This window comes from Oncorhynchus keta, chromosome 23, assembly GCF_023373465.1.
Source record: "Oncorhynchus keta strain PuntledgeMale-10-30-2019 chromosome 23, Oket_V2, whole genome shotgun sequence".
In the NCBI taxonomy this organism is placed as follows: domain Eukaryota; kingdom Metazoa; phylum Chordata; class Actinopteri; order Salmoniformes; family Salmonidae; genus Oncorhynchus; species Oncorhynchus keta.
In genome coordinates, this window is record NC_068443.1 from 16,567,536 (window position 1) to 16,586,056 (window position 18,521).

Below are 18,521 nucleotides of genomic sequence, written 5' to 3' on the forward strand. Positions count from 1 at the left end.
GGTCTAGAGCTTGATGACGAGCTTGGAGGGTACTATGGTGTTGAATGCCGAGCTGTAGTCGATGAACAGCATTCTCACATAGGTATTCCTCTTGTCCAGGTAGGTTAGGGCAGTGTGCAGTGTGGTTGAGATTGCATCGTCTGTGGACCTATTTGGGCGGTAAGCAAATTGGAGTGGGTCTAGGGTGTCAGGTAGGGTGGAGGTGATATGGTCCTTGACTAGTCTCTCAAAGCACTTCATGATGACGGAAGTGAGTGCTACGGGGCGGTAGTCGTTTAGCTCAGTTACCTTAGCTTTCTTGGGAACAGGAACAATGGTGGCCCTCTTGAAGCATGTGGGAACAGCAGACTGGTATAGGGATTGATTGAATATGTCCGTAAACACACCGGCCAGCTGGTCTGCGCATGCTCTGAGGGCGCGGCTGGGGATGCCGTCTGGGCCTGCAGCCTTGCGAGGGTTAACACGTTTAAATGTCTTGTTTTCGTTGCAGGCCGTGTCAGTGGCACTGTATTGTCCTCAAAGCGGGCAAAAAAAGTTATTTAGTCTGCCTGGGAGCAACACATCCTGGTCCGTGACTGGGCTGGGTTTCTTCTTGTAGTCCGTGATTGACTGTAGACCCTGCCACATGCCTCTTGTGTCTGAGCCGTTGAATTGAGATTCTACTTTGTCTCTGTACTGACGCTTAGCTTGTTTAATAGCCTTGCGGAGGGAATAGCTGCATTGTTTATATTCGGTCATGTTACCAGACACCTTGCCTTGATTAAAAGCAGTGGTTCGCGCTTTCAGTTTCACGCGAATGCTGCCATCAATCCACGGTTTCTGGTTAGGGAATGTTTTTATCGTTGCTATGGGAACGACATCTTCAACGCACGTTCTAATGAACTCGCACACCGAATCAGCGTATTTGTCAATATTTTATCTGACGCAATACGAAACATGTCCCAGTCCACATGATGGAAGCAGTCTTGGAGTATGGAGTCAGCTTGGTCGGACCAGCGTTGGACAGACCTCAGCGTGGGAGCCTCTTGTTTAAGTTTCTGTCTGTAGGCAGGGATCAACAAAATGGAGTCGTTGTTATGCACGTGAGTGAGGACCCAAAAGCGGTTTAACAAACACAGAGTCCTTTAATGTCAAAACACAGGGAAGACATAGATCCTCTTCAGATGTATATAATGGCAAAATAGACAACCCGCAGAGAAGGCGACAAACGAATCATAAAGTCCTCCTGATAATTACAGAAGAGTCCCCTTCTTAGCAGCAGAGGAGAATAGCTGGGTTAGAGTCCCCTTCTTAGCAGCAGAGGAGAATAGCTGAGTGAGCGGCGACAGACTGCTGGTCTCTCTGGGTAGGCGCGGGTCGTAGAGGACAGAGGTACCTGATCACACGTAGCATCAGATGAACAGGTAGATTCCGACAGGACGGGACAAGGGTGAAGCAAACAAGACGATAGTTTGGTTCTGGCATGAGAAACTCAAACGAGAATCTGACAAAGACAGAAGCAGGAACAGAGAGAGAAATAGAGACCTAATCAGAGGGAAAAGGGAACAGGTGGGAAAAGGGTGAACGAGGTAGTTAGAGAAGATGAGGAACAGCTGGGGGAAGGAGAGGAAGAGAAGGTAACCTAATACGACCAGCAGAGGGAGACGGAGTGAAGAGAAAGAACAGGAACAAGACATAATATGACAATACATGACAGTCGTGGTCAGCTTTTCCGAAAGGGGGGCGGGGCAGGGCCTTATATGCGTCGCGGAAGTTAGAGTAACAATGATCCAAGGTTTTACCACCCCTGATTGCGCAATCGATATGCTGATAAAATTTAGGGAGTCTTGTTTTCAGATTAGCTTTGTTAAAATCTCCAGCTACAATGAATGCAGCCTCCGGATAAATGGTTTCCAGTTTGCAAAGAGTTAAATAAAGTTCGTTCAGAGCCATCGATGTGTCTGCTTGGGGGGGTATATATGGCTGTGATTATAATCGAAGAGAATTCGGGGTTGGGGCTACTACATTATACTCAAATTTTCCCTACACCCATCATGAGGTTGCTACATCCTATCCTATGAATGAAAGTATACAACATAGATGCACAGGAATGCACACACATTCAATACCACCTTGCAATCTCCTGCCTTCTTCTAGCTGATCAAGGGTGTAATCATTAGTCTAACAGTTGCAAACAAGAGTTTCTATTGGACAAATTCATGGTTTATCCCCATTTCGTTCCGTTTTCTTCTGTTTAAGAAATGTTTTTCAACAGAATCGTCAAAAATGAATACACCCCTGATCAAACACAAACACAGTTCACTTTCATGGCAGCCACATACAAACAGCATGATCATTTAGCTTATTGTATAAATCATGGGCACCACTTTGGTTTTGGAAGTGTGGGGGGCATAACCTGTGTGTCCTCCCCCAGAATTTCTTTGGGCCTCTAAAGCTAATTTCATGTATTTTCATACAATCCAATATGCTGTCTTTATTTAGAACAAGAAGTCAGCAAACATTTCCACAGTCATCAAGCTAGTTAAGAGCGTAAAGGCTTTCTTCCTGGGAAGGAGAGGAGGACCAAAATGCAGCGTGGTTAAAGTTCATGGTTCTTTAATAAGAGAAACTAAACATGAACAGAATACAAAACAATAAACGTGGCAAAACCAAAACAGTCCTAACTGGTGCAGAAAACAAAAACAGGAAACAACCACCCAACACAAAACAGGCTACCTAAATATGGTTCCCAATCAGAGACAATGACTAACACCTGCCTCTGATTGAGAACCATATCAGGCCAAACATAGAAATATACAAACTAGACACACAACATAGAATGCCCACCCAGCTCACGTCCTGACCAACACTAAAACAAGAAAAACACACAAGAACTATGGTCAGAACGTGACAAAGATCATTATTAAATATGTTTAAGTGATTAATAAGACTGAACTAGATCAAAGGTAATTCAATAATACATATTGTGTTGCACCTTTAACCAGTAGCCTAACAAATGAACAACTCTTGAAAAAATACAGACTTTTGATTGTCTTTATTAAGACATCCTCTGTATCAAATTTCAGCCAGACCGACCAGCCAGACCGACCAGCCAGACCGACCAGCCAGACCGACCAGCCAGCCCGACCAGCCAGACCGACCAGCCAGACCGACCAGCCAGCCCGAGCCGCCTGCATGCCCGACCCCCACCAGTCTAGTCAGTAACTCACCTCTCTCCCAACACAATTTCCTTCCCAGTTCACATCTTAAAATGTTTTCATTCCCAAAACACATCAAAATAAACACATGCACCTCAAATATACATTAACACACAGAAACAGCAAATCCTCCATATAATTAATCTCAAATGACTAGTTGTACTGTAGAGCTCTTTTTACTTGCACACAATATAGCTGGTTCACCCTGTCCTGTCCCTAGGGGTCCACCACCCTGCAGTGCCCCAACCCAACGCACCCCACTCAGCTTTAGGATCTTAGTGAAACAGACATTTTTTGTTTTGCGTGTGCTAGGCCTAGGCCAGAGTGCCAACCCACAGGATGGCAGACCCCCAGGGCCAGCACTGAGCAGCCCAGCTGCTAGGGATTGCCTAAATAGGTATCTCCCCTGACGTGGGCATGTTTTCAATACAGACTCCTTTAGTCGTACTGTGTTCCATATAAGGCATCCAGACCTTATGATAGTTGACCAGTATACCCTTCATCTTGTAATAAATCAAATCTAGTGACACATAACATGACATTGTGGGAGGATAACCAACCTTCCAATTAATGGCAATGCATTTCTTTGCTGCTATAAATGCTTGGTTACACAGTTTAGTCCGATAACAGTCTCCAGTATCAACATTTCCAAGAAAACAAAAACAGGGAGAAGATTGAATCTGTAGACATGCTGAGCTAAAACAACATGCTCTTTGCCAGAATTCAGCCAGCCTTCACAAGATAATAACATATGAAAATATGCCTGCTTTTGTGTTTTACACCTCCAGCAGAGGAATGACACTTCTGAGTGCATGTAATTCAGTTTCACTGGCATATAGTATGTTTTATGGATGGTCTTAAACTGCAGTAGTTTATGTCTGAGATGATATGAACATGACTGGGCATTAAAACATATCTGTATCTATTCATCATCATCAATAGCTTCTGCCAGGTCTTCCTCACATTTTTGTTTGAGATGTTTTGTGTCATCGGTAAAAGCCTCTATCAACCCTTGATACAGTTTGGAAACTTTGCAGGTTTGTCAGACTGCCTTAAAATAGCATCTGGCTCATCCAGTGTTTGCTGCACAGAGAGAATAAAGCGTTGTATCTGCAAAAAATCACCTCACCTCTGTCAAAGAATGGTCTTCCCTGGCTGCTTGACTCTGCTGAGACCCCTGTCACCATCTGATCCTCCTAAAATGAGGCATGACAAAGAATTACCTTGGTGTACATACATTATATTTTCCAAGAATATAATCAATGGTTCAATAATTGAAATTACCATTATTCCTAGATCCCAGACTGCAGCTTTAAAGCTGCTGTCCTGTAGCTACTTTAGGTCTACCCATCAATTCAAGATGGAATCTTTGTATCATTTCACCGATATTATTAATATACTGCTAAATTCACTTGAACTCCCTGGCTGTCTGACCCTGCTGGGAGCACTGTCACCATCTGATCCTGCTATGAGCATAGTGTTGTGTACTGACTGCACTAGAGGGCTGGATTCTGTAGGATGCTTTCAGACCCACAGAGATCATTGCAGCACGGTCTGCATTTTTCATGCTGTGGGCTGAAGTGGGCAGTTGTCCCACAAACTATTTGGAAACCGTCCTCTTTCTGCTCTGTGTATGTTAGCCTACCTATTGTATTAAAAGCACATCTTTTTCACATTATTCACACACTCAGAATTTGCTGCTTGAACATTAGTAGCCTACCTCTCCTAGTTGGGCATGAGAGTTCAAGTGCACCTAGTATGTGTGACCTCATTGAAATAGATTAGGCTACTTACATGGGCAGAGAATCAAGTGGCAGTTAAATTGATTATGAAATTAACGTCAAAATGATTAGACTGTAGTTTACTACAGTGTCTGTAAATACATTTTGATAATGGAAAGAAGTGCTCAACCAACATGAATCAAAGTGCAATAAAAAATGTGTATCATCATTGAAGGCACAATGCGCACATCGGTTAGGCTACTATGGTGAGCAAGCATTGAACGTTTTCATTTTCAGTCAGTATTGATTACCCATTTATTTGTCTCTGTCTGCAAATCGTCCTCCCAAAAGGTAAGCTATTTCCTATAGGACTATGCAAAACGTAGCAAGTGTCGCTGTCATAATTCTTGCTGTTTCCAGTTCAGTAGCTATACCTCTGAGATCAGGTGCGTGTGTGGTCTCAGTTAAATAGAGCAGGCTATATCCTATGCATGGGCAGAGAAGCACGAGGCAGTTATCTTTCCAAGGAAATGTATTTCCTAAATAGGCCTATGATTAGGCAACACATACACACTGAACCATGCTCAACTCTCCAGTGCTGGTCCAGTCAGCCTTCCAGAAGCTTTGCCTTTACACTGCCTGTCAGCCCGCTCTGCATGCTCCTAAATCCAGCCATCTAAACACTCCAAACAGTGTACCTGATAACTCGGAGGCGACCGCAAGTACACTGTTGCAGCTTTTTGTGTCACATTGCAATGATAAAACTAGGGGGGACAAAAATGCAATTTCAGAATGTGTGGGGGGGGACATCACCCCACCATCCCCAGTGAAAGTTGCGCCCCTAGTATAAATTCCTTCTCGTATCTAGGTGCTCTCATCCTCTCACATTTTCCCTTCGCTTGTGGACTACAGTTCTTGCTGAAATTAATACAAGAAATTAATACAACCAAAAGCTTACCTTGACTTGGAAGAGTTCCTGTGTTGGATAGTCATAACTGACACAGCACCCCTCTCTGTTTGGGCTGGGTGTTTGAGTGGGCTAAACTAGTTATCTGAATTCGCTGCTTTTCCTTCATTTTTACTTACATGAATTTGTTCAAAACTGTTCAACTATTGTCTTTCTCTCTCTTTAAGTCAATTAGTCACCACATTTTAAGCACTGCAGTGCTAGCTAGCTGTAGCTTATGCTTTCAGTACTAGATTAATTATATGATTCTTTGATTGGGTGGACAACATATCAGTTCATGCTGCAAGAGCTCTGATAGGTTGGAGGACGCCCTCCAGAAGTTGTCATAATTCCTGTGTAAGTCTATGGAAGGGGGTGAGAACCATGAGCCTCCTAGTTTTTGTATTGAAGTCAATGTACCCAGAGGAGGACGGAAACTAGCTGTCCTCCGGCTACACCATGGTGCTACTGTAACTGTATAACTTTAGACCGTCCCCTCGCCCATACCCGGGCGCGAACCAGGGACCCTCTGCACACATCAACAACAGTCACCCTCGAAGCATCGTTACCCATCACTCCACAAAAGCCGCGGCTCTTGCAGAGCAAGGGGAACCACTACTTCAAGGTCTCAGAGCAAGTGACGTCACCGATTGAAACGCTATTTAGCGCGCACCACCGCTAACTAGCTAGCCGTTTCACATACATTACACTCACCCTCCTTTTGACCTCCTCCTTTTCCGCAGCAACCAGTGATCCGGGTAAACAGCATCAATGTAACAGTATAACTTTAGACCGTCCCCTCGCCCATACCCGGGCGCGAACCAAGGACCCTCTGCACACATCAAAAACAGTCACCCTCGAAGCATCGTTACCCATCACTCCACAAAAGCCACGGCTCTTGCAGAGCAAGGGGAAACACTACTTCAAGGTCTCAGAGCAAGTGACGTCACCGATTGAAACGCTATTTAGCGCGCACCATCGCTAACTAGCTAGCCGTTTCACATCTGTTACACTACGCTGGGGTGTTGTTGAGGCTACTGTCATTGCAAAACACTCTGTTTTAGTCAATTATGTGGTGACGTGAATAGACGTATTATAGTTTTATCAAAAGGATCACTTTTTTAAATGTTTCACTATTTACATTTTTGTGAAATTCACTGAGGAGGATGGTCCTCCCCTTCCTCCTCTGAGGAGCCTCCACTGCTGTAGGCCTTTATAAAGGGTTACTAGTTATTACTAGTTAGTAAGCATATATCACCAACACTGTCTACAGTCACACATGACATCATTGCATAAAAGTATCAATACATGAGATATGTTGTGTAAGGCAGCAGTAAACATGTCGTCGTCACTGTCGTTGTCACTGTTGTCGTCACTGTCGTTGTCCCCTCCAGGCCAATTAGTGACAATTATTCAAATTTATGTTGCGCAGATGAATGACGGCGAGTAAAAACTCTAGTCTTTTCCCCCTGCTGGAAATAAAAAATAAAAACAGAATGGGTGCAGCTTATGCCCTGATGGGAAACGTGTTGCTCATGTGAGGCTGCGTATAGGCCTATGTACAAAATGTCATGACTGTAGCTCAAACGGTCCAGGAGATATACTTGTTCAAAGTTTTCAGTTGATTACTATACCGCCCCCCTTGGGCCAATCAGTGTAATTGTGTATATACCTAATCTCTATAGGAAGGTGCATGATTCATCCAATTTCCCTCAAAATCGCAGTATGGGTGGGTAACTGCATACTTGGAGTGTGTCTGAGAGTGGGTGGGTGTTTCAAAAGATCAACAGTGATGGGTGTAAAATCAGTGGGTGGCTCAACAGGGTTGGGTGTAAGATCAGTGGGTGGCTCAACAGGGTTGGGTGTACGATCAGTGGGTGGCTCAACAGGGTTGGGTGTAAGATCAGTGGGTGGCTCAACAGGGTTGGGTGTAAGATCAGTGGGTGGCTCAACAGGTTTGGGTGTAACGTCAGTGGGTGGCTCAACAGGGTTGGGTGTAAGAATAGCGCTCCATTATTGGTTATGTTAGAGCTGTTTATTACTGTGTCCATGTGAAAAGTAGAGAATTAGCTAGGGAAACTGACAGAGAATTGTCACGCCTTGGTCTTAGTATTTTGTGTTTTCTTTAATAATTTGTTCAGGCCAGGGTGTGACATGGGTTTATTGTGTTGTCGTATTGTTTTTTTTTTGTAGGCATTGGGATTGTGGTTGATTAGGGGTGTGTCTAGCATAGGCTTGGCTGCCTGAGGCGGTTCTCAATCAGAGTCAGGTGATTCTCGTTGTCTCTGATTGGGAACCATATTTAGGTAGCCTGGGTTTCACTGTGTATTTCGTGAGTGATTGTTCCTGTCTCTGTGTAGTTTCACCAGATAGGCTCAGTCACTTTGGTTTTTCTTTTTTACTTGTTTTGGAAGAGAAGAGAACGAGCGTCATTCTCCTTGTGGAGATGGTGCTAAATACATCAACACGGTCGGTCCCTGGGATTGGGCTGGCCAACACGATTCGGTTTGCTTGGAAGGAAAAGGAGTTGGAGCCTTTAGGACGCGAAACTTTTGGAAGGATAATATTGATGGGGATTCTAAAGCTGACGGTGAAGGACGTGTTTTGTTTCCAAGGCAACTCGTTGGAGGGAGCATACGACGTGGCACTATATACAGAGGAAAAACACAATGATATCCTGAGAAGGGCAAGAGCAGTGGGAGGTGAGAGGCCGATGTGCCACTATGAAATAACAAGCCTGGCGAAGAATAACTTTAGGGTTGTAACTCAACATTTACAACCCTTACGTTAAGGACGAAGAGGTGAGGGCTTTTCTGGGGAGATACATGGATAACGTCTCCTCAGCAAGGCACCTCAAAGACTCCCTTGGGTTTTGGAATGGGAGGAGAGGCTTCCAGGCCCTCCTCAGAGAGGACCCAAAGGGACATGGTGGCTACCTCCATCCTCCTGCTATGTTCTCCCTAGGGGCTGACAGGGGGACGTTGTTTTATGCACGTCAGCCCCCATTTTGCAGGCGCTGTATGGCCTACGGTCACATATTCGCCTCGTGCAGTAGAAGAAAATGCAGATTTTGTGGATCTGAGGAAAACGAGGCGAGAGATTGTGACAAGCCTAAGACGTGCCATGGGTGTGGCTCGTCAGCACACCTGTGGCGGGGGTGCCCGGCCCGTCAGAGGTCATATGCGTCTGCGGCTGGGAGGGGAGCAGGAGCGGGGGATGGGGGAAGAAGAGGAGGGGAAGGAAGCACGCCTCATGACCAGAGTACAGGTCCAGAGGGGAAGGCCACAAGGAAGGAGGAGGAGCCAGAAGCGGCGGATGGAAGAGAGAAGGAAACGGAAGGCACGGGAGTAGGAGAACCAGGAAAAGCGGCGGAAGAAGGCAACCGAATGGAGGAGCATGAGAGAGAAGAAAGCGAGGGAGGAGTGGTGGAGAAGGAGACGGTGGAAGAGCAAGTGGACTGGGGGGAAAGTGCCCTGGTGGAAGAGATGAGGGGTATGGTGGAGGAGCTGGCGGGGGGGGTATCTCTCCACTGCCGCCATCACCAAAGAAGAGAATGAAGAGGAGGGTGAGATTGGCTGACAGTGAGAGGGAGGGGATGGCCAAGAGAGTGATGGGGGTGGGAGAAACCTCTGGGTTGCTGCTGTTTCCTCAGGCCCTCAACTTCTGTTGGGTGGGGACACACCTAACAAGACTCAGGACTGGGTACAGGAGGAGGTGGGGAGTTTTTTGTTTGGGGACTCAGCCTCCCCAATTTTTTTCAAAACCAGCTGCAACACTGGGGAGGGGGAGGATTGTGGGGGTAGACCCAGGGTGCAGGGCACCCCGGAGCCAAACACTATTCCTGCATCCTGGGATGGTGAGATGGAGGAAGAGGGGGGGATGTCGTATGGGATGAGTACGGATGGTGTTCTCACCGGGAGATATGGAGCAGGGGAGCATCGGGTGAGTCTCCTGTTTTTGTTTTTTTTCTGTCTGGGTTTAGAATTTGAGTGTATTACATGTTTTTATTTTTTCATGGAGTCTAATTTTACTTTTGTTAGTTTAAATGTAAGGGCTTTAAGGGATTTTGTTAAGAGGAGGGCGGTTTTTAGTTATTTGGAGGGTGTGGGGTTTGATTTTTGTTTTTTACAGGAGGTTCACCTGAAGGATGGAGGGGATGTTAGTAGGTTTAAGAGGGAGTGGGACAAGGGGGAGTCGGTTTGGGGTATTGGGGGTGTGCACTCATCGGGGGTAGGGATTTTGTGTGGGCACAGGGAGGTAAAAGTGGAGGATTCTTTTGTGGTAATGCAGGGGAGGGTTATAGGGGTGGATGTCACGATAAGAGATTGTAAATTTAGATTAGTGGTGGTGTATGGGCCACAGGTGGTGGCAGACAGGAGGGAGATGGTGGACTGTCTGACGCCCCTGTGTGTCACAAATAGGAAATTAGTGATAGGGGGGGATTTTAATACAGATTTAGGAAGAGGGGGGGATAGCAGTGCAGGCGCCATTGCCGGGCTAATGGCTTGCCATGGTCTGGTAGATGGTGGTCTGCACACTACTCCAAAAATGGACGGTCCTACATGGCGCAACTCCAGGGGGGTTGAGCGGAGGCTCGACTATATTTTTGTACCCAGGTCTTTGGGTAAGTTGTCTGGGCGGCTGTTGCCTGTTTTCTTTTCGGATCACGACGGGGTGCTCCTGCAGGTGGGGTCACCAGTCTGCCTCTTTGGTAGGGGGTACTGGAAGTTAGATCGGGATGTGCTGGAGGAGCGGGCTTTTGTTGACGGGTTTTATGGTTTCTTTTGGAGGCTTGAAGGCCTCCGGTCCATGTGCGGGGGGAGTTAGAGTGGTGGGAATTAGTTAAGGTGAGGATTAGGGCTTTTATAATAGGGTATTGCAAGAGGAAAAAAAGGGAGGAGAGGAGGGAGGTGGATCGTATCCAAAGGTTAATTGAACTCGAATACGAGGCAGGCAACCTCGGCGGGTCGTTTGACTGGGAGAGATCCGCAACCCTAAAGGCGCAGCTCAGGGAGTTGCAGGAGCGGAAGGCTCGAGCTTTCCTGGAGCGTGCACATAGTGGCTTTCTAGAACATAATGAGACTTGTTCTGCTATGTTCTTTAAGTTGGTTAGGGCCAGACAGAGTAGGAAGGTAATGCATGGTGTTAGGGAAGAAAATGGTAGTATAGTTAGAGAGCCAGAGGATATGGTCAGGGTGACAACTGATCATTTCCAAGGTTTATTTAAGGAAAGGGAAATAGATGTAGAGCAGGGAAATGTGTTTTTAGAACACTTGTCCAGCGCTAGATCAGGCGAAAGCCTTTGATCGCGTGAATAGATCCTTTTTATTCAGAGTGTTAGGTCGATTAGGATTTGGGGAGAAGTTTATAGGATGGATTCGTACATTATATGTCGGAGCGGGGTGCCGAGTTAGTGTAAATAGTCACTTGGGTGACGTTTTTGACCTCTCGTCTGGGGTCAGGCAGGGGTGCCCACTCTCGGCTCTCCTCTTCGTTCTGTACATGGAGCCTCTGGGGGCTGCCATTAGGGCAGACACAGGGGTGGAAGGCTTGCTGATCCCTGGAAGTGGTGGGCTGCGTGTTAAGATGACGCAGTACGCCGACGACACTTCCTTGCTGTTGTCCAAGGACTCGTGCCTGACAAGGTCCCTTGCCATCTTTGGGGATTTCACCCGAGCGTCGGGAGCAGTTCTGAACCATGCAAAGTCTTCCGTCAAGTTTTTCGGAAGATGGCGCGGTAGAACGGATGTGCCTGGGGGGTTATCTCTCTGTGAGGGGGCCCTGAGGATTCTCGGGGTCCATTTTGAGACCTCCGGCTCAGCGACGCTAAACTGGAACATGCGTATCACAGTGGTACAGAGGAAGCTAGCAATGTGGAAGGCTAGGTATTTGTCTTTTATGGGCAAAGTCCTGGTCCTAAAGGTGGATGTGTTGCCGTCTCTTTTGTATTTGGCATACATCTACCCATTGCCGGCTTGTCTGAGGAGGCCTCTAGTGAGGCTTGTGTTTCAGTTTATGTGGAGTGGCAGGTGCGAGTGGGTCGCCAGGGCACGCATGATCTGTCCCATCGGGGAGGGAGGTAGGGGGGTACCACATTTCCCCCTCAAGCTGGAAACAATTTTTGTTTCTTTCTTGTTAACGGAGCTTGCTCAGCCAGTGATACACCCGTCCGGTTACCTCCTGTGGGTGTTCTTTTCGTATCAGGCGAGAAGCATAATGGTGTGGTCTAACACGGGTCCTCGGGCGGAACAGCTGCCGTGGCACTTTGGTCATGCGGCCAAGTGGCTGCGTGCGCACCCTGAGGTTGAAGTTGCCCGAGTAGGTTTATATCACAGGCACCTGTACGAGGAGGTCAGAAAGGCAGGGAGTCCGGCGCCTGTAGTGGGCATCTCGGAAGTGGTCTGGGAGGGAGTGCAGGCGCGCGGGGTCTGGACAACAGGCTCAAGGACCTGAATTGGTTGAGCCTCCATAAGTGCTTGCCGGTACGTTCCATCTTGTACCGGTATAGTTTGGTGTAATCCCCCACCTGTCCAAGATCCTCTTGTGGCAGGGAGGAGACTGTGCGCCAGGTCTTTTGGGACTGTGCCTTTGCCGGAGTAGTATGGGCTAGGGCACGGGTGTTGTTAGGTTTGGTAAAGGGGGATTTTGTATTGACGTGGGCCAGGTTACAGAGGGGTGTAGGGAGAGCGAGAGGGACGAATAGGGACAGGTTTCTGCTCTGGCTTCTCATGAGTCTCTTTAAACGGGGGCTGTGGGAAGCAGGGCAGAACATGGTGAAGACAGGGAGAGATTGGGGGGTGGAAGGGATAGTGAGGAGGGTGGAATGAGATTTGAGGGGGAGGATGAAGAGGGAGGAGAGGAAGTGGGGGCAGCATGCTGCTCGGGAGAGGTGGAAGGGGGGTTTAGGGCTGGGTGTCATTTAGATTTGTAAGGGGATAGATTAGGGACGGGGAGATAGGGAAAGGTATTTTGTAGGGTGACGGGGAGGGAAGATGCTCCCCTGAGGTTTTGTTTGGGGTTTATGTTTAGTTTAATTAGTTTAATTAAAATTCCATTATTTGAGTATGTATGTAAATTATGAGTTGTAAAGAATGAATGGTATTGAAGATAATAAATTATTTTTTATTAAATTATTATTTTTTTAAAGATAGCCTGTGATATGTTTTCTCGTTCCGTTTGTTGTTTTGTATATTTATAGTTATTTCATGTATAGCAATTCTTCATTAAAGAACATGAGTAACCACCACGCTGCATTTTGGTCCGACTCTCCTTCAACAGACGAACGCCGTTACAAGAATGAGGTCAAGGTTAGCAAAAAGGTTAGGGTTAGGCTTAGCTAAAATGCGTATCAGCTTAGGATAATTAACATGGCAGGTTAGGAAAATTAACATTAACATTAGGAGATTGAGGTTAAGGTTAAGGAAATGGTTAGGGTTAGGCTCAGCTAAAATGCTAGCGTAGTCAACAATCGACTCGTCGTGTAGCCCAATCAGCCAAGCAAAACGGTCTTGAGCGGCAACAAATCTTCCCAACAAGCTGATTTGAGTTCCATAGACCCACTTCTGTTGAACCTCCCACTTTTGCAGACACATCCACTTTCAGACACACTCCATGTATGCAGTTACCCACGACTCCAAAATCAGGGAAGTGGTGTCTTTGATATCACATGTGACTAACGAATGGTTGATTTCATCATTGGGGATTTTAAACAAATGTATTTTGTCTTTCACATTCTTTCTGATACGTTTAGTAGTCTGGAGACATGCTCAAATGTCCTGTGATAGATGATTGTTGCTCCCAGTTGAATGGCACATTTATCATCAGGCAGGCATGCACAAGGAGCCTGTTGATATTGGATAATGAACGAGGGGTTAGGCTTACCTCAGCCCAAATGGGTCAGTTGGTTGACTTGGTCAATCCAATAGGTTCTCTCATGTTGAAGGCCTGGCTAAACACTGCCACGTTGTGGTCTTAACCAGTAATATATGTTATGAAATATTACCAAACAAATTCAAACCTGAAGGTTTTGTTTAATGCTACTTCTTTTTTTTTTACATAGTTGATGTTTCATCGCCTGAAACCTCCAAGTCAAGTGACACATTCCAATAATGCCTTGACAGCCATACTTTAGGGTTTTTCTATGGGCTGTTTTGTCCACCACTCCTTACTCCTTCCTCTATGTATGGTGTCTGGGTCAATATCTAAAAGTGGACACTGCCACCTGCTGTACAGACATACTAATCCTTTCTACTTAGTATACGTGTCATTCATGTGGAGATCAGTTGCACATACACTGATGCTTCACATGTTTAACATGTTACATTTGAGTCATTTAGCAAACGCTCTTATCCACAGCGACTTACAATGAGTGCATTCATCTTAAGATAGCTGGGTGAGACAACCACATATCACAGTCGTAGCAAGTACATTTTCCTTCAATAAAGTTGTTATCAGCAAAGCCATGCCTTTTTGGAAGTGGTAAGATGAATGATCACTAGCTAAATCCACACAGATAGACAGCACACCCACAGAAAATTCAGTATCTTACTACGACTGTGATCTGTGGACGTCTCACCTAGGAGTCTTAGGGTGAATGAACTTACTGTAAGTCAGTCTGGATAAGAGCGTCTGCTAAATGACTTAAGTAAAAAAACATTTCAAAGGTTCATCTGTGTGTGCGCTCACACTCTTAAATGTTAATTCATTAATGCGTACACCGTGGCAATCATTTTAACCATCAGAACCCTCGTAGGTGTGCTCCAGTCTCTAGAGTCTGTCTCGAGGCTAGTTTAACTGACAGTATTACATTTACATTTAAGTCATTTAGCAGACGCTCTTATCCAGAGCGACTTACAAATTGGTGCATTCACCTTATGACATCCAGTGGAACAGCCACTTTACAATAGTGCATCTAAATCTTTTAAGGGGGGATTACTTTATCCTATCCTAGGTATTCCTTAAAGAGGTGGGGTTTCAGGTGTCTCCGGAAGGTGGTGATTGACTCCGTTGTCCTGGCGTCGTGAGGGAGTGTGTTCCACCATTGGGGAGCCAGAGCAGCGAACAGTTTTGACTGGGCTGAGCGGGAACTGTACTTCCTCAGTGGTAGGGAGGCGAGCAGGCCAGAGGTGGATGAACGCAGTGCCCTTGTTTGGGTGTAGGGACTGATCAGAGCCTGGAGGTACTGAGGTGCCGTTCCCCTCACAGCTCCGTAGGCAAGCACCATGGTCTTGTAGCGGATGCGAGCTTCAACTGGAAGCCAGTGGAGAGAGCGGAGGAGCGGGGTGACGTGAGAGAACTTGGGAAGGTTGAACACCAGACGGGCTGCGGCGTTCTGGATGAGTTGTAGGGGTTTAATGGCACAGGCAGGGAGCCCAGCCAACAGCGAGTTGCAGTAATCCAGACGGGAGATGACAAGTGCCTGGATTAGGACCTGCGCCGCTTCCTGTGTGAGGCAGGGTCGTACTCTGCGGATGTTGTAGAGCATGAACCTACAGGAACGGGCTACCGCCTTGATGTTAGTTGAGAACGACAGGGTGTTGTCCAGGATCACGCCAAGGTTCTTAGCGCTCTGGGAGGAGGACACAATGGAGTTGTCAACCGTGATGGCGAGATCATGGAACGGGCAGTCCTTCCCGGGAGGAAGAGCAGCTCCGTCTTGCCGAGGTTCAGCTTGAGGTGGTGATCCGTCATCCACACTGATATGTCTGCCAGACATGCAGAGATGCGATTCACCACCTGGTCATCAGAAGGAGGAAATGAGAAGATTAATTGTGTGTCGTCTGCATAGCAATGATAGGAGAGACCATGTGAGGTTATGACAGAGCCAAGTGACTTGGTGTATAGCGAGAATAGGAGAGGGCCTAGAACAGAGCCCTGGGGGACACCAGTGGTGAGAGCGCGTGGTGAGGAGACAGATTCTCGCCACGCCACCTGGTAGGTGCGACCTGTCAGGTAGGACGCAATCCAAGCGTGGGCCGCGCCGGAGATGCCCAACTCGGAGAGGGTGGAGAGGAGGATCTGATGGTTCACAGTATCGAAGGCAGCCGATAGGTCTAGAAGGATGAGAGCAGAGGAGAGAGAGTTAGCTTTAGCGGTGCGGAGCGCCTCCGTGATACAGAGAAGAGCAGTCTCAGTTGAGTGACTAGTCTTGAAACCTGACTGATTTGGATCAAGAAGGTCATTCTGTGAGAGATAGCGGGAGAGCTGGCCAAGGACGGCACGTTCAAGAGTTTTGGAGAGAAAAGAAAGAAGGGATACTGGTCTGTAGTTGTTGACATCGGAGGGATCGAGTGTAGGTTTTTTCAGTATGACATCCTAGACCTGGGAAATTATTTAAACTCTTTTAACTGAGGGCCTATTGCTTTATAACAGTTTAAATCATCTTAATGCATATCATCATAATCAAACATTTTTTTGTTGTATAATTTTTTAAAAATCATCATAATGCATATTCTCTGCCTATATTTTCATAATAATAATAATATCTGCCATTTAGCAGACGCTTTTATCCAAAACGAAGGTCATGTGTGCATACATTGTCACATAGGATATTGCCCCTCTAAACTTCAGTGTATTTATTGCGGTGATTATATGGGCGGCAGGTAGTCTAGCGGTTAGAGCGTAAGGCCGGTGACTGGAAGGTTGCTATTTCAACTCATGAAGCTGACAAGGTTAGTCTGTCGATGTGAGTTTAAGGAAGGCACATAACCCAGATTGCTCCGGGATCGCCTTAATAATGGCTGAGTTGGCATAAAGCCAACATTCTCCTTTATGTTATTTTGACCACTCACTTCAGGTTTAACATTTTGTGGGCTCAAATCAAACTTTATTTGTCACATGTGCCAAATACAACAAGTGTAGACTTTACCGTGAAATGCTTACTTAGAAACCCTTAACTAACAGCAGTTGGCCAAACGTCTCTATCCAGAGTGCCGTTCCTCCATCATGACAACAAGCCACTGTTTTTCCCTCTCTGACTTTTGATTGATTCTTTAACTAGCTATTTGTCAAAACATTAAATGGAAAAATGCCTTCAACAAATTTCAAGACACTAAAAATGCTTCCATATGCAAAGTAATTTTCAACCTACAGTAGTTTGCTTCTGAAGAATTTATTTATTTATTTATGAACATATATTGACGAGTGTCAATTTGGCCAGTCTGAAATATAGCTTTTTCTTTGCAACTCTGCCTAGAAGGCCAGCATCCCGGAGTCACCTCTTCACTGTTGAAGTGAGACTGGTGTTTTGCAGGTAGTATTTAATGAAGCTGCCAGTTGAGGACTTGTGAGGTGTCTGTTTCTCAAACTAGACACTCTAATGTACTTGTCCTCTTACTCAGTTGTGCACTGGGGCCTCCCATTCCTCTTTCTATTCTGGTTAGAGACCCTTTGCGCTGTTCTGTGAAGGGAGTAGTACATAGCGTTGTACGAGATCTTCAGTTCCTTGGCAATGTCTTGCATGGAATAGCCTTCAATTCTCAGAACAAGAATAGACTGACGAGTTTCAGAAGAAAGTTATTTGTTTCTAGCCATTTTGAGCCTGTAATCGAACCCACAAATGCTGATGCTCCAGATCCTCACATATTCTAAAGAAGGCCAGTTGTATTGCTTCTTCAATCAGAACAACAGTTTTGAGCTGTGCTAACATAATTGCAAAAGGGTTTTCTAATGATCAGTTAGCCTTTTAAAATGATAAACTTGGATGAGCTAACACAACGTGCCATTGGAACACAGGAGTGATGGTTGCTGATAATGGGCCTCTGTACGCCTATGTAGATATTCTATTAAAAAATCAGCCGTTTCCAGCTACAATAGTCATTTACAACATTAAGAATGTCTACACTTTATTTCTTATCAATTTTATGTTATTTTAATGAACTTTTCTTTCAAAAACATCTTAAAACAAGGTAATTTCTAACTGAGCCAAAACTTTTGAACGGTAGTGTACATTTTCCCTTTTGTGAGTGGTAAGATGAATGAGCATCAGCTAAACAGATCCACAAAGACTGCACACCCACATAATATTCAGTACCTTACTGTATGTGCCCACACTCCTAAATGTTAATTAATTGATGCTTACACCTTGGCAATCCTTTTAACCCTCAATGACCAGTGACCACAGTCTGAGCCATCAGCCCCCCCTTTGACCTTTCTCACACACACCCTGCTCTGGTTGTCATCATGGCTGAGGGGATTAGGGTCTGAAGTGGGGACAGCTGGTCTCCCCCCCCCCCCTCTTCCTCTTGGTTGATGTGACAGACACAGTAGAAGGCAGGAATTTAATTGTGTTGAAAGAGAGCAGGGATTAATGACGCCAGTGTGTGAGGAAACCTGGCACGGCCGAGGCAGTTAGAGGCTACACACTGCTGTGCCAACACACACGCACATAGGCACATACGTACACATATGTAGCGCGCTCACACACACAAACACACACCCACTTGCACAAAAAAATAGCCAAATGCACACTTACGATATGCACAAAACAGCTGTGTGCATCTGGCATGTTTGTGCATGTGCCATTGTGTTGGTGTCACTAACAGCAGTGTGTGACAAATAAACAAATATCAAAACAGCTCTACAGGAGAATGTAGAACAGGCACGATAGAGATCCTAAACAAATAAAACAGCCACAGTCAACAACAACAACAAAAAATA